Source organism: Cryptomeria japonica, unplaced genomic scaffold (assembly GCF_030272615.1).
Source record: "Cryptomeria japonica unplaced genomic scaffold, Sugi_1.0 HiC_scaffold_43, whole genome shotgun sequence".
Lineage (NCBI taxonomy): Eukaryota > Viridiplantae > Streptophyta > Pinopsida > Cupressales > Cupressaceae > Cryptomeria > Cryptomeria japonica.
Genome location: NW_026728865.1, coordinates 97,796 through 109,140, shown reverse-complemented (window position 1 = coordinate 109,140; position 11,345 = coordinate 97,796). Strand labels below are relative to the sequence as shown.

Below are 11,345 nucleotides of genomic sequence, written 5' to 3'. Positions count from 1 at the left end.
AGGAGCCTCACCGCATAGCAATCGGGGTGCGAGGCGAGGGATGCGGCGAGATGGCCCCAAAGGCTAGACGGAAGAGGCTGCAGGGCTGCCTCGGAATAGTCCAAGCATCGGACGCGCTTGGGGCGACTACCACTGCCAACCCCTTATCCCGCGATGCGTCCGATACACAGATAGTTCCGAGGCGGCCGAGGAGGTGGGGGATGCAGCGAGATGGCCCCAACGGCTAGACGGAAGAGGCTGCAGGGCCGCCTCGGAATAGTCCAAGCATCGGACGCGCTTGGGGCGACTACCAGTGACAACCCCTTATCCCGCGATGCGTCCGATACACAGATAGTTCCGAGGCGGCCAAGGAGCCTCACCGCATAGCAATCGTGGTGCGAGGTGGGGGATGCGGCGAGATGGCCCCAACGGCTAGACGGAAGAGGCTGCAGGGCCGCCTCGGAATGGTCCAAGCATCGGATGCGCTTGGGGCGACTACCACTGCCAACCCCTTATCCCGCGATGCGTCCGATACACAGATAGTTCCAAGGCGGCCGAGGAGCCTCACAGCATAGCAATCAGGGTGCGAGGCGAGGGATGCGGCGAGAAAGCCCCAACGGCTAGAGGGAAGAGGCTTCAGGTCCGCCTCGGAATGGTCCAAGCATCGGACGCGCTTGGGGCGACTACCAGTGACAACCCCTTATCCCGCGACGCGTCCGATACACAGATAGTTCCAAGGCGGCCGAGGAGCCTCACCGCATAGCAATCGGGGTGCGAGGCGAGGGATGCGGCGAGAAGGACCCAACGGCTACACGGAAGAGGCTTCGGGGCCGCCTCGGAATGGTCCAAGCATCGGACGCGCTTGGGGCGACTACCAGTGACAACCCCTTATCCCGCGACGCGTCCGATACACAGATAGTTCCAAGGCGGCCGAGGAGCCTCACCGCATAGCAATCGGGGTGCGAGGCGAGGGATGCGGCGAGAAGGACCCAACGGCTACACGGAAGAGGCTTCGGGGCCGCCTCGGAATGGTCCAAGCATCGGACGCGCTTGGGGCGACTACCAGTGACAACCCCTTATCCCGCGACGCGTCCGATACACAGATAGTTCCAAGGCGGCCGAGGAGCCTCACCGCATAGCAATCGGGGTGCGAGGCGAGGGATGCGGCGAGAAGGACCCAACGGCTAGACGGAAGAGGCTTCGGGTCCGCCTCGGAATGGTCCAAGCATCGGACGCGCTTGGGGCGACTACCAGTGACAACCCCTTATCCCGCGACGCGTCCGATACACAGATAGTTCCGAGGCGGCCGAGGAGCCTCACCGCATAGCAATCGGGGTGCGAGGCGAGGGATGCGGCGAGAAGGACCCAACGGCTAGACGGAAGAGGCTTCGGGTCCGCCTCGGAATGGTCCAAGCATCGGACGCGCTTGGGGCGACTACCAGTGACAACCCCTTATCCCGCGACGCGTCCGATACACAGATAGTTCCAAGGCGGCCGAGGAGCCTCACCGCATAGCAATCGGGGTGCGAGGCGAGGGATGCGGCGAGAAGGACCCAACGGCTAGACGGAAGAGGCTTCAGGGCCGCCTCGAAATGGTCCAAGCATCGAACGCGCTTGGGGCGACTACCAGTGACAACCCCTTATCCCGCGACGCGTCCGATACACAGATAGTTCCGAGGCGGCCGAGGAGCCTCACCGCATAGCAATCGGGGTGCGAGGCGAGGGATGCGGCGAGAAGGACCCAACGGCTAGACGGAAGAGGCTTCAGGGCCGCCTCGGAATGGTCCAAGCATCGGACGCGCTTGGGGCGACTACCAGTGACAACCCCTTATCCCGCGACGCGTCCGATACACAGATAGTTCCGAGGCGGCCGAGGAGCCTCACCGCATAGCAATCGGGGTGCGAGGCGAGGGATGCGGCGAGAAGGACCCAACGGCTAGACGGAAGAGGCTTCAGGGCCGCCTCGGAATGGTCCAAGCATCGGACGCGCTTGGGGCGACTACCAATGACAACCCCTTATCCCGCGACGCGTCCGATACACAGATAGTTCCGAGGCGGCCGAGGAGCCTCACCGCATAGCAATCGGGGTGCGAGGCGAGGGATGCGGCGAGAAGGACCCAACGGCTAGACGGAAGAGGCTTCAGGGCCGCCTCGGAATGGTCCAAGCATCGGACGCGCTTGGGGCGACTACCAGTGACAACCCCTTATCCCGCGACGCGTCCGATACACAGATAGTTCCGAGGCGGCCGAGGAGCCTCACCGCATAGCAATCGGGGTGCAAGGCGAGGGATGCGGCGAGAAGGACCCAACGGCTAGACGGAAGAGGCTTCAGGGCCGCCTCGGAATGGTCCAAGCATCGGACGCGCTTGGGGCGACTACCAGTGACAACCCCTTATCCCGCGACGCGTCCGATACACAGATAGTTCTGAGGCGGCCGAGGAGCCTCACCGCATAGCAATCGGGGTGCGAGGCGAGGGATGCGGCGAGAAGGACCCAACGGCTAGACGGAAGAGGCTTCAGGGCCGCCTCGGAATGGTCCAAGCATCGGACGCGCTTGGGGCGACTACCGTTGCCAACCCCTTATCCCGCGATGCGTCTGATACACAGATAGTTCCGAGGCGGCCGAGGAGCCTCACCGCATAGCAATCGGGTTGCGAGGCAGATTATTGGGAAGGGAACCCCCTGGGATGCGGCTCAAGCAGTGCCCAAAGGGACTGGAATGCGGAATCACATCGAGAGACCCAAATGCTATACGAGGGCTCAAATCGAATTATCGATTTGGCCACGACATGGACGCATCGGAACGACTACCTTTGCCGAACCACTCGCAATTGCATCCATACCGAAACCAATAGACATTTCCGTTAGAGCCCTCGCATAGCATTCGGGAATCTCGCATGCCCCTCTAAATCGACCAATGCTGGCGCTCAATGAAAATCCAAGCGCTACCACCGTTCGAGCGCCAGCATTGGTCGAGTTAGAGGGGCACGGGGGAGAATGCTCCAGTCAACACCTCCCCTATATAAGTTATTTGTCCGATTCTCGCACAACCGTAGTCTGCCTCGTCGAATCAAACAACGGTCCCAGATTCCGACTTCCGTTCCGTAGAGACCCAAAAGCTAGATGGAGGCTCGCAAGAAAGAGAGTCGGCGCATAGCAATCGGGTTTCTCGAACGTTTAGGGACCGAGCTCACTTGCGGATAGGGCAAAATCCGCCAAGCAACCCAAAAGCTAGACGGGGGCTCGAATCGAATCGCCTAGGCGGCCACAACAACGATGTGTTGGATCGACTACCAGTGCCAAACCATTCAGCAAGACTAGTCTGTGTCGAGGCCGGATAGAGATTCTCAGAGAGCGCCCGCATAGCATTTAGGAGACCTGCCGCGTCCCTCACACTCGACAAATGGTGGTGCACGTTTATAAATCCGAGCGATCCCAACCCTTTCAAGCACCAACATCGGTCGAGATAGAGGGGCACGGAGGGGGCTGCGTGAGACAACACAGTCCCCTATATAAGTTATTTGTCCGATTCTCACACATCCGAAGAATGGTCATCAAATCGGACAACAGCCCAAACTTCCGACTTCCGTCCCAGAAAGCCCAAGAGCTATCTAAAACGTTCATGGCCGGAACTCGATCGCGGCTATACCAGTCCGCCAAGCAACCCAAAAGCTAGACTGGAGCTCTAGTCGAATCACCTCTGTGGCCATTGCAAGGACGTGTTGGAGCGACTACCATTGCCGAACCATTCCGCAGGTCGAGTCCATACCAAGGCCGCATAGAGATTCACGATGAGCTCCTGCATAGCAATCAGGAGACTTGCCGTGTCCATCACAATCGATAAATCCTGGTGCAAGATTTTTGCATCCGAGCGCTCCAACCAGTCGAGCACCAGCATCAATCGACATAAACGGGCACGGGGGGAGGATGCTCGAGAACACTACCTCCCCTATATAAGTTATTTGTCCGATTCTCAAGCAGCCGAAGTCTGGTCATCGAATCGGGTCAAAGACCACAACTTCCGACTTTACCCACAATGCAAGTCATCGAATCGAACATCGGCCCCCGAGTCGGACTCCATGCGTATGTCAGGTCATCGGACCCAAATTCCGCCTTCCTGCGCATGGCGGGCCATCAATATCAACTCGGTCATCGGACCCAAACTCCGCCTTTTTGCGTATGGCACGCCTTCAAATCGGTCATCGGACCCAAATTCCGCCTTCCTGTGCATGGCGGGCCATCAACATCAACTCGGTCATCGGACCCAAATTCCGCCTTTCTGCGCATGGCACGCCATCAACTCGGTCATCGGACCCAAATTCCGCCTTCCTGCGCATGGCAGGTCATCGGACACAAATTCAGACCTCGCCAATATGCCTACGTATCGAATCGGTCATCGGACCCAACTTCCGACTTCATCCATACTGTAGGGTCTTTGAGGTTGGCGCGGTGCGCTCAACCCAGGGAGTCGACCCATCGAAGCATACACCTCCCCTATATAAGCTATTTGTCCGATTCCCACACCTGTGTAGTTTGCACCTCTGACCAGGACATCGACCCCAACTTCCGAACTCGACTGCAACGACGGCACCAGCGCCTTGGTGCGCACCTTGCGACGCACAGTCCCAACATTCGCCTTCCTGCACATGGCAGGTCATCGGACCCAAATTCCGACCTCGCGAGTATGCCTACATATCGAATCGGTCATCGGACCCAACTTCCGACTTCATCCATACCGTAGGGTCTTTGAGGTTGGCGCGGTGCGCTCAACCCGGGGAGTCGACCCAACGAAGCATACACCTCCCCTATATAAGCTATTTGTCCGATTCCCACACCTGTGTAGTTTGCACCTCCGATCAAGACATCGACCCCAACTTCCGAACTCGCCTCCAACGACCGAACCAGCGCCTTGGTGCGCACCTTGCAACGCACAGTGCCAACATTCGCCTTCCTGCACGTGGCAGGTCATCGGACCCAAATTCCGACCTCGCGAGTATGCCTACATATCGAATCGGTCATCGGACCCAACTTCCGACTTCATCCATACCGTAGGGTCTTTGAGGTTGGCGCGGTGCGCTCAACCCGGGGAGTCGACCCAACGAAGCATACACCTCCCCTATATAAGCTATTTGTCCGATTCCCACACCTGTGTAGCTTGCACCTCCGATCAGGACATCGACCCCAACTTCCGAACTCGACTAAAAAGACCGCACCAGCGCCTTGGTGTGCACCTTGCAACGCACAGTGTCAACATTCGCCTTCCTGCACATGGCAGGTCATCGGACCCAAATTCCGACCTCATGAGCATACCTACTAATCGAATCGGTCATCGGACCCAACTTCCGACTTCATCCATACCGTAGGGTCTTTGAGGTTGGCGCGGTGCGCTCAACCTGGGGAGTCGACCCATCGAAGCATACACCTCCCCTATATAAGCTATTTGTCCGATTCCGACACCTGTGTAGTTTGCACCTCCGCTCAGGACATCGACCCCAACTTCCGAACTCGCCTGCAACGACCGAACCAGCGCCTTGGTGCGCACCAAAAGTGCGCACTTTTGGAGGGCACTTTTGTGCGCTCCAAAGGTGCGCACTTTTGGAGGGCACTTTTCTGCGCTCCAAAGGTGCGCACTTTTGGAGGGCACTTTTTGGAGGGCACTTTTCTGCGCTCCAAAGGTGCGCACTTTTGGAGGGCACTTTTTGGAGGGCACTTTTCTGCGCTCCAAAGGTGCGCACTTTTGGAGGGCACTTTTTGGAGGGCACTTTTCTGCGCTCCAAAGGTGCGCACTTTTGGAGGGCACTTTTTGGAGGGCACTTTTCTGCGCTCCAAAGGTGCGCACTTTTGGAGGGCACTTTTTGGAGGGCACTTTTCTGCGCTCCAAAGGTGCGCACTTTTGGAGGGCACTTTTTGGAGGGCACTTTTCTGCGCTCCAAAGGTGCGCACTTTTGGAGGGCACTTTTTGGAGGGCACTTTTCTGCGCTCCAAAGGTGCGCACTTTTGGAGGGCACTTTTTGGAGGGCACTTTTCTGCGCTCCAAAGGTGCGCACTTTTGGAGGGCACTTTTTGGAGGGCACTTTTCTGCGCTCCAAAGGTGCGCACTTTTGGAGGGCACTTTTGTGCACTCCAAAGGTGCGCACTTTTGGAGGGCACTTTTCCTGTGCTCCAAAGGTGCACACCTAGGTGAGCACCTTCGACCACACCTTGTAGCACACCAAACTCTGACTTTCGACTTCATCCGCAATGCAGGGTCTTTGAGGTTGGCGCAATGCGCACAACCAGGGGAGTCGACCCATCAAACCCAACACCTCCCCTATATAAGCTATTTGTCTGATTCTCATACATGCGTAGCCTGCAGGAGCAATTAGGACATCGACCCCAACTTTCGGCTTCTAAACGAAAACAAGGTCTTTGAGGTTGGTGTAATGCGAACAACTAGGGGAGTCAACCCATCAAACCCAACACCTCCCCTATATAAGCTATTTGTCTGATTCTCATACATGTGTAGTCTACAGGAGCAATTAGGACATCGACCCCAACTTTTGACTTCTTAACGAAAACAAGGTCTTTGAGGTTGACGTAATGCGCACAACCAGGGGAGTCGACCCATCAAACCCAACACCTCCCCTATATAAGCTATTTGTCCGATTCTCATACATGTGTAGCCTGCAGGAGCCATTAGGACATTGACCCCAACTTTTGACTTCTTAACGAAAACAAGGTCTTTGAGGTTGGCGTAATGCGCACAACCAAGGGAGTTGACCCATCAAACCCAACACCTCCCCTATATAAGCTATTTGTCTGATTCTCATACATGTGTAGCCTGCAACAACGATTAGGACATCCACCCCAACTTCTGAATTCGTCTGCGTTGACCGCACCAAAGGTGCACGCCTTGGTGCTCACCAAAATCCGACTTCCGACTTCTTCTGCTATGCGGGGTCTTTGAGGTTGGCGCAGTGCGCACAACCAGGGGAGTCAACCCACCGAATGCAACACCTCCCCTATATAAGCTATTTGTCTGATTCTCATACATGCGTAGACTGCAGCAATGATTAGGACATCCACCCCAACTTTTGACTTCTTAAACAAGACAGGGTCTTTGAAGTTGGTGCAGTGCACACAACCAGGGGAGTCGACCCATCAAACGCAACACCTCCCCTATATAAAGCTATTTGTCCGATTCTCATACGTGTAGTCTGCAGCAGCGATTAGGACATCGACCCCAACTTCCGAATTCGTTTGCATTGACCGCACCAAAGGTGCACGCCTTGGTGTGCACCCTGGAGTGCACTTTGGTGCTCACCTCGGTGCACACTTTGGTGTGCACCTCGGTGTGCACCAAAGGTGCGCACCTTGGAGCGCACCAAAGGTGTACACTTTGGAGCGCACCACATAGGGTCTTTGAGAGGTTGGCGCAGTGCGCACACCAAGGTGGGTGTTGAGGTGCGTGCCGAGGTGGGTGGGTGCTAGGGTGCGCTCCATGGTGGGTGCCAGGGTGGGTGCGTGCTAGGGTGGATTCCAAAGAGGGTCATAGGGTGGGTGCCAAGGTGGGTTGGTGATATAGTGGGTTCAAAGGTGGGTACTAGGGTGGGTTCCAAGGTGGGTCACAAGTTGGGTGCCAGGATGCGTGGGTGTTAGGTTGGGTGCCAAGGTGGGCTCCTGCGTGGGTGGGTGCTAGGGTGGGTTTCAAGGTGGACGCGAGGGCGGGTGCCAAGGTGGGTAACAAGTTGGGTGTTAGGATGGGTGAGTGCTAGAGTGGGTGCCAAGGTGGGTGGGTGCTAAGGTGGATGCCAAGGTGGTTCACAGGGTGGGTGGGTTCTAGGGTGAGTTCCAAGGTGGGTCACAGGTTCAGTGCTAGGGTGGGTGTCAAGGCGGGTGTCGAGGTGCCTGGGTGCTAGGGTGTGGATGCCAATGTGGGTCATAGGGTGGGTACTAGGGTGGGCTGCAATGTGGGTGCCAAGGTGGGTAACATGCTCGGTGGGTTCTAAATTGGGTGCCAGGGTGGGTGTGCACCCACCTTGCCCGAGGTGGGTGCCAAGGTGCCAGTGTGGGTGGGTGCTAAGGTGGATGCCAAGGTGGGTGAGAAGGTGGGTGATAGGTTGAGTGGTAGGATGGGTGGGTGCCAAGATGGGTCACAGGGTGGGTGCAAGGGTGGGTAGGTGCTAGGGTTGGTGTCAGGGTGGGTGGGTGCTAGGTTGGGTTCCAAGGTGGGTGCGAGGGTGAGTGTCAAGGTGGGTCACAGGTTAGGTGCTAGGATGGGTGAGTGCTAGGGTGCAAAGGTGCCAGGGTGGGTGCTAGGATGGGTCGATGCTAGGGTGAGTGGCAAGGTGGGTCCACAAGTGTCAAGGTGGGTGCCGAGGTGGGTGCCAAGTCGGCGACTGCTATGGTGGATGCCAAGGTGGGTCACGGGGTGGGTGCCAAGTTGCTAGGTTGGGTTCCAAGGTGGGTGCCAACGTGGGTGCTAGGGTGCGTGGGTTAAAGGGTGTGTCACAACGTGGGTGCCAGGATGGGTGCGCACCCACACTGGCCAAGACGGGTGCGGGTGCAAGGTTGGGTTCCAAGCCCGGTCACAGGCTGGGTGCTAGGATGGGTGGGTGCCAAGGTGGGCACCAGGGTGGGTGCACCCACCCTGGCCAAGGTGGGTCACGGGGTGGGTCCTAGGGTGGGTAACGGGGTGGGTACTAAGGTGCGTGCCAAGGTGGGTCATAGGGTGGGTGCCAAGGTGGGCACCAGGGTGGGTGTGCACCAACCCTAGCCAGGGTAGGTCACGGGGTGGTTGTCGGGGTGGGCGTCAAGGAGCCAAGGTGGGTGGCAAGTAGCCAAGTTGCGTGCCAAGGTGGGTGTCGGGGTGGGTGCCAAGGATCCAAGGTGGGTGCCAAGGAACCAAGGTGGGTGTCTGGGTGGGTGCCGAGGTGGGAGCCAGGGTGGGTCCCAAGGTGAGTGCAAAGGTGGGTGCCAGGGTCAAGGTGAGTGCCAATGTGGGTTCCAAGGTGCCAGGGTCAGGGTGAGTGCCAATGTGGGTTCAAAGGTGCTAAGTTGGGTGCGAGGTTGGGTGCGAGGGTGGGTGGGTGCCAAGGTGTGCTAGGTGGAAGCCCGGGTGGGTCGGCATCCCATGGGTGTCGAGTTGGGTGCCTGATGGGTGCTTCTTGTCAAGTTTTAGTCGTCGGGACTCATTTCGAGCCTTAGAGGTCGTTTCTTGTCCGGTTGCCCTGTCTTCGACCTGGGAACCCAATTTTGGTCCTCGGGTCCCATTTTTTTTTGTCTCGCATCCCACTTTTGGCCTGTGGCCTTTTCGGGGTCGATTCTCGTTTTGGGCATCAGAGCATGTTTCTTCTCCTAAAACCCAATATTTGTTTATTAAGTCTCGGAACACATTTTTGTTCTCGTGGACCCATCATGGGTCTTGGAACGCATTTGTGGTCCTTGGGTCCCATTTTGCATCCCGAAACTTGTGTTTTGGTGCTTGATCCCTATTTTGGGTGCCCACCTTGCACCAAGTGCGCACCCGGGGCAAACCGAGCGCCTTGGTGCACCGGGGCAAGATCGAGCGTGCACCCGAGGCGCCCCGAACATGCACCAAGGTGCACTCGGCCCACATGTGAGCGCAGGTCGTTGCGCCCGAGGTGGTGTGTGGGCACCGCGTTGCAGACGGGACACTGCACGCACACGACGCCCCCTCCAGGTGCACGCACGTAGGCCGGGCCGGGTGCACACCCGACGCCCTAGCAAGGTGCGCGCACCCGGGCAGGGCTCACACTTGGCGAACGGGGCGCACTTCGCGAGGGAGGGTGTGCACCTCGACGGGGGTGGGTGGCCGGGGTGGATTCGCACGTGGGTCGCGGTTTGCTAAGTACACACTGCGACAAGCTCATAACGGGTGCGATCATACCAGCATTAGTGCACCGGATCCCATCAGAACTCCGCAGTTAAGCGCGCTTGGGCCGGAGTAGTACTGGGATGGGTGACCTCCCGGGAAGTCCCGGTGTTGCACCCTTTTTTAGTTTTTCGCCGGGCGTCGCAATGCTATTTGAATAAACCTTTTGCCCGTTTGCGTTCTCGTCGGGGCCGGGCCGGGCCGGGGTGCGCTGCCCGCACTACCGCGCGCGCGGGGGCGACACCGAGCGCGCACCCGAGGCGCCCCGAGCACACAGGCCACGGTGCAACCCGGGCGTTGTGCGCGCACCCCGGTGCGCCCGAGGTGCTGCGCGCGCACCCAGGTGAAATCGGTGTGCACCTCGGCCAGTGCGCGCTCGGTCGAGTCGCGCACGTTGGCCAAGGTGCACGGTGATGTTTCTTACTCTAAGGTTCCGCACCAGACGCCCGGGACAGGTGAGCGAAGCTGGGCGGGGCCGGGTGCGCGGCCGGGGCAGGTGCACGCAGCTGGAGAGAGCTTTGGAGCACACTTCGGAGCGCACCAATGATGCGCTCCATTCAAAAGTTTCCTGAAAAGGCAAAAAAAGTTGAGATTATAGAATTTCCCACTTGAGAGATTGTAAAAAAAAAAAATTTAAAATGAAGGAAACGCGGGTGCCAAGGTGTGCGCAGCCCAGCCAAGGTGTGCGCACCAAGGCGCCCACCCTGGCGAAGGTGCACGCAAGGTGCGCACCCGAGGCAAACCGGACAATTAACCCAACTTTCGACTTCGCGCGCACCTTGGAGCGCACTTCGGAGCGCTCCTTGGTGCGCACCAATCTTGGGCACCTCGGAGTGCACCATGGCGCCCACCAAGGTGCGCACCCGGGGCAAACCGAGCTCCGACTTCGTGCGCACCTTGGAGCGCACGAAAGGTGCGCACCATGGCGCCCACCAAGGTGCGCAGCCCAGCCAAGGCGTGCGCATCAAGGTGCGCACCCTGGCGAAGGTGCGCACCCGGGGCAAACCGAGCTCCGACTTCGTGCGCACCTTGGAGCGCACAAAAGGTGCGCAACCCAGCCAAGGTGTGCGCACCCCGGTCAAACCGAGCTCCGAATCGTGCGCACCAGAGGTGCACGCCATCGTGCGCACCTTGGAGCACACTTCGGAGCCCTCCTTGGTGCGCGCCGATGTTGCGCACCTCGGAGCGCACCCGGGGAAAACAATGCAATTAACCCGACTTTCGACTTCGTGGGCACCTCGGAGCGCTCTCGGGTTCGCACCTCGGAGCACACCGAGGTGCGCACCTTTGATGCGCTGCCTTCACCAATTTCCAGAAAAGGCAAGAAAACATTGAGAAGGTGTGCGCACCGAGGTGCCCACCCTGGCGAAGGTGCACGCGAGGTGCGCACCCGGGGCAAACCGGGCTCCGACTTCGTGCACGCCGCACCTTGGAGCACACTTCGGAGCGCTCCTTGGTGCGCACCAGGGCGCGCAACCCAGCCGAGGTGCCC

The 11,345-nt window shown here is 58.6% G+C and overlaps 1 non-coding gene across 1 annotated transcript; it reads left to right on the top strand.

The window, feature by feature from the left end:
* Window positions 1–9,854: 9,854 nt before the first annotated feature.
* On the top strand, window positions 9,855–9,973 carry LOC131862488 (5S ribosomal RNA). The gene has a single exon (XR_009361502.1). It is a non-coding gene; the product is annotated as a 5S ribosomal RNA (ribosomal RNA).
* Window positions 9,974–11,345: the final 1,372 nt, after the last annotated feature.